This window comes from Eublepharis macularius, chromosome 9 (assembly GCF_028583425.1).
Source record: "Eublepharis macularius isolate TG4126 chromosome 9, MPM_Emac_v1.0, whole genome shotgun sequence".
Lineage (NCBI taxonomy): Eukaryota > Metazoa > Chordata > Lepidosauria > Squamata > Eublepharidae > Eublepharis > Eublepharis macularius.
Genome location: NC_072798.1, coordinates 48,716,511 through 48,722,518, shown reverse-complemented (window position 1 = coordinate 48,722,518; position 6,008 = coordinate 48,716,511).

The window sequence follows — 6,008 nt, the reverse complement described above, 5'->3', positions numbered from 1 at the left end:
AAGGAAAAATACCAACTCCATATATATTGTAATCAAGTTACTGCTACAGATAACTAACTAGAATATGGAACACGGTAATCAATATTTTTACTTTGTTTCCTTCTGGGAAGGAGTTGTTCCTAGTATTCTTAAAGCTTCATGTGCAGTGTGTGTAGTTTACATGGTAAAAGAACATTCCCTAACTGAACTCAAGATTGTGAAAGGCAATTCGTATGCAAGAAGCTGTTACTCATTTGTATGGAACTGTAGATGCCCACTGGATTTTTAGTGTTGTGATTTTTAATGTCAGATTCATGTCCATTCTTTTGTGTATGGTCTGATCTGTTTTGTTCAGTGCAGAGTGGAGGGCACTGATGACACTTGGGTTATTTAAACCAAGATGCCAACACTGTCCCCATATACATTCCAACTGTACAAGCACCAGACCTAACACCGCCAGTTATACCGTCTCAGGTTCATTCACTTGTTCAACTTCCAATGTTATATATGCTATGAGGTATAAGCAATGCCCTTCCACTCTCTACATTGGATACATAGGTTAGTCCCTATGCAAAAGAACAGACATAAATCACAACACTCAAGCCAGTGGGAGACCATTTTAATCTTCTAGGACATTCCATTGCTGACATAAATGTGAAAGTCTTCAGAGAAGCTTCAAAGGCGATTGGTGAATTGAGTTCATTCACAAATTCAGAACAAAGGAACACACCCACTACCTGTCTGAACAGATACAGGATTCTTATCTCGCTACAGATGCTAATTCTGCTCGAAGCAAGCTTTATCCTGACACCCTTCTTTGCAACACTCCTTGCACCTCCAGAGTGGGATATAAAGGCTCAAGAATCTCCATTCCTACTTGTATCTGAAGAAAGGAGCTTTGACTCTCAAAAGATTATACTCTGGTCTTTAAGGTGTCACTGGACTCAAATATTGCCAGATACAATATAATATTGGACTTGCTTGTTTGATGGCTATTATGATGGTTCATGATTATTTTATTGAGATCAGGCTATTTCAGGACTAATTACCATGAAGTTTGAAGGACAGTTGCTGAAAAGGTAGCACCTGATATCTTATAATGCATTAGGATCTGCATCCCATTATATAAGACATCAGTCCCCCCACCGCCCTCCCAAGCCCCTACATCTGAAGCAAACTTTTACCAAGTGATCATGCCTCAAAACATGTTAGCTTATCTCAAGCCAAGAGCAGTTTATAGAACTAGCACCTCATATCTTTTAGGCCTTTGGACATTCTGAGCAATGCCAACTTGCAAGAAGCACTTGTTAGGTTTCTCTGTCACTACGGGTGGAAGCATAGTTTGAACATTTTGTACCAAGCTGCTTTTATAATCCATCATATGCATCAGATGGATCTCAGAAGACCTGAATGTATTCTGATGGCATTGGGTCTGAAAAGAAAAATACTCCTTAGATATCATTACTATTTTTCTCTGTGGCTGATGCAAGATAAGGTATAAAATATCTCCTTGTTCTGGTATATCTCACTATCTCAGCAGGCAAATTTCACATGCTGGAGTTTTAGCTGGAGAAGCATCAGCTCAATGCATATCCTTTGTCAATCTGACTCTATGCAAGTGCATCTTGCTGTGGATCCTGTATTGCTTATCTTTCCTATATACCATAACAAAAAGAGAACTTGCAGAATAACCATCATGGAGAATAGGGTTGTTTCAAGATTCAAACCTGTATTTTCCTGCTCACCTGTCATTGACAAAAGGAGATACTTCTTTATGCAATTAACAGGACATGAAATTCAATGCCAGAAGATGTAGTGGTGGTCACAGGCATAAACAGATTTAAAAAGGGATTGGACAGTCATGGAGGGCAAGGCTATCAGTGGCTACTACCCATGGCGACTAAAAGGAACCTCTGAATACCAATGTCAGGAGGCAACTTCAGGGGAAGGGCTCAGGCTCTGTTGTCTATGCCCTGTTGTCATAGCAACTGGTTGGACACTAAGAGAGAAGATGCTGGACTAGATGGGACACTGGTCTCATGCAGAAGGGCTCCTTATTTCTTAACCTATCTATTCTACAGTGGAAAGATACCATATGTTCCTTCTGGTTTCTTACTCTTGCCTGATATGGCAGGTGGCAAAGGCCTTTCATATAAACTATGCTTCTGAGTCCATCTATGTAACCAACAGTGGCCTTAACCACTGCTATGGCCTCTTCCCTAAACCCATGGAAATTACCGGGGGGGGGGGGGGCGGGGGGGACAAAGAATCAACCCCAGCTAAACAATTTCCTTATTGACACCTTGAAGGTGGAATCTCTTCTAAGCCAGTTCAGTTCTGGCTTTACCTTCTACAGAAACTGAATGTTACGCCCATGAAATACAATATAGGCAGAAAACTAAATACTGCAGTATAGGAAATTTTGATAAATATATTTTGGAAACTTAAGTGAAACAAGTTTTCTTTCTGAAATTTATGTAAATATCCATGTGTTTGGGTGACTCATTATAGCAATGGGATCAGAAATGAAAAGTATAAAAAACAGCTTTATTGAATGGATACTATTTATGGGTTCCAACATAATTCAGTCACAATACCAGAGGACCTTTTAGACTATCAAAATTCCAGTTTTAGTATGTGTTTGGTAAACAAAGAGAAAAGTCTCACCCTTAATCACAGTTCTTGAGTTTCCCCTCTACCTGGAACTGAAGCATTTGTTTTCCTAACAATGGACAGTGTTTACTGATAGAATAGGGGACTTTCTTAAAATGAGAAGCTCACTTTATAATGAATAATCACTCTTCCTTTTATTTCAGTGTCATAACATTACAGTCAGAAGATGTTAAACAGAACCTATCAGGCATTTCAAAATAACCCTAAAACAGCAGGAATGTACATTAAGCTTACATACACATAATTTGTGATTCAAGTCACCCATGAGATGTGTTACATGAACCATGATGTGCCAGAAATATGCTTCCTTCAAAAGCATAAAACTCACCATTGTTTTAGGCCATAATTACAGTTAACATTCAGTATATTTACTTATCAGTTAAGCCATCTATCCATGCAAACCATGGATGTGTGTGACATTGAGAATCTTCATTTCTTTCAAGAATCTTACTGCAAACACAAGGACTATCTAATGTTTAATAAAGATAAGTGGTTATTGCAAACACAGTCTTAATTTAAGCGTAGGGATCATAAATAAACCAGTATAAAACAGCAGATAAATCTTCAGTCCTGTTAAATTACCAGCACCCAGATTAATACAAGAGTAAACAACCACATTGTAATTTAAGTAAAGGAACTCTGTCTACGCTCACTAATGCAAATGCATTTCCCTTATGCTGCAGATCTAATTTTAGAGGTTATGGAATAAGATTTGGATATCTGTATCATAAAGCAGACCAACTCTAGCCCCCTGAGATCAATCACAGGCAATATACAACCTTTTTATTTTTGAGTACTCCTATTAGAACTCAGTGGAACTTCTTCAAAATAAATGGGCTACAACCTGCAGCCAGAATCATCAACTTTACAGACTAGGTTTGCTGAAGGGGCACATAACAGCATAGTATTACGTCAGATAGTCTTTAGTTCCATAACTGCACAAATATGATTCAAGCATAACTTGAGAGTTATGTTCCTATATTCAAAAGTAGTAATCCTTAATTTGTAATGCTTACTCTCAGGGCCAAACTACAGATGTAGTAGATTCATAGTCAGGACCTCCCACTTAAATATAAGATAAACTGCAGTAGCATGTTAGGAGGGGATTATCCCTCCACTAGCATCATTTTCCCCAATTTAAATCATGCACATAATTTTCCCCATGGGGGAAAACTTACAAGCACCAATATTCAATTTGTCTCCCCCTCTCTCAATCCTGTAGTTACTAATATGTTTTTGTTTTTTTAAATGTATGATTATTACATGTAGTTTGGCCCTTAGTTAAGATTAGAGAGCTTAAGAATTCACACATGTCCGGACCTTTAGTCTGGAAGTTGTGATCACAATCAACATCTCAAGTTCTAATAGAGGGACATTTTGAAACATCTCTTAACAGCTGCCCACAAAGAATACTCTTGACTCCCCAGTTTAGAATGAAATGTGCATGTCTAACCCAAAAGCCATTTAAAAGACACATTCAGGTCTTCTAAAGCAGCTAATGAGAAGGAAATGTGTATATACTTCTGTAGAGCTCAGCGAAAAGGTTAACTTTTGGTGTGGCCACAATGAAATTTTAAAATGACCATTCAGACATTTAATGTTATATACATTTAAGGTATTTGCCCACATGCAAGAGAAAGCGAGACAATCCCAATAAATACATTTTAGTTTTGATTATTCCAACAGGAGAAATTTCAGCATATGCTGAAAGTGCACATTTGCATAGGAGTTCCTATGTGAGGTCCCACTCAGGCTCACTTCTATACAAATGGGTCTAGAACAGTGCTGTATTTGACTGCCTTATTCCCTACGTCCAAAAACTATGCAACATTCAGTCAGTACAGCTTCACATGTATTTAAGACTTCCAACATGCTGCTGATTAAAACATTTTCTTTTAAGCAAACTTTTAATAGCATTTATTTCTGGGAACATATTCTATCTGTCTCAGAAGTTACAAAACACAAGAATTCTGCTGTCATATGAGAAGAAAAAGGGTAGTCCCAAAGTAAAAATGCTTTGCATGTCAGAAGAAAATACTAATGTGTCAGTGAGTTTCAAAACACACAATACAAGGTCACCTCTTATGTGAACATCCAAGTTAAAGAAATAAGGATGCGATCATAAGCACACTTAGTACAGAATAGCTCCTGCAGAACGCCGTAGCACCTGTTTCCAAGTAAGCATGCTTAGGATCGTGCTGCAATGCAAGTATGTGTCTTTATGTTCATTCAGGGATACACATAAAAACATATACTTGTAAAATCCGAGAATATGCATCATTATCATTCGGCTTATTACAGCAATGGTGTCATTTGTCAGTAACAAACAGGGACCAACTGCTAGGCAAGATGCAATCCAACAAAATCTGAAAACCTGATTTTTTTGAAACCATCCCTGTTCTGTTAAACTGGATCATCACCAGGTTTGCATGCTATCATACAGTTAATTTGAGGGATAATACCATCACTAAAAGCACTTTTGTCTGTTGAAAATGGTATTTTAATAGATATTCTTTATCTTACATAAGAGCACAATACATACACCACACTCTATAGAAACCCCAGATAATGCTAGAATAAGTATGATGGGGAGAGAATTATGGATTTCATCAATACTGTCTCCCTAAACTGCAAGAGACATTCCCCATGACAAGCTGGCAGCATACTGGCCACACTGAAAGCACAGAGATCAGAAGGTGGTCAAGGCAAAGGAGTAGGGTCAGAAAATAACATTTTAGAAAAACACAGGAAGTTAAAGGGGTCAAGACAGTCTCCCATGAGATATATACATGTTTATGCAATGGTTGGAAAGAAAAAAGTCACCTGTATCTTCTAAGTAAAGAAAAAACTGGTTGAGAAAGTAGCTTGAATGGTTGCAGGTAGAGCCAGCGTTCACAAGGCTAGCTACAAATGCCTTAGCAATCAGTTACTTGGACTGTAGGATCCATTTTTGTTTTACGATGCAAGTTCTTTAAATGTAAAGTCTGATACCTGATAATACTTAGCACAAGACAGACAAATTACATATACACCCAAAATTGCTGTTTGTTTCGCTAGCTTCCTGCTTCAGTGGTACTTAATATCGCAAGTACATACACATCAATGATGTATCTAACTTAGCTGGACTCTGACAAGCGATTACGTTTACCAGAGGCTGTTTTAAAAACACAAAACCAAAAATATTATGAACACATTAATGTGGCATGGCCTATTAATGCAAGCCAGCAAAAAACCCCAATATTTTACTACACTTGTTAGGTTGGTGAAAATAAAATGTTCCAATCCAACTTCATTAAAAAAATACGATTGTCACAAGTGAAAAAGAACACAGCAAAACAAACTGTACAAAGGCAAAG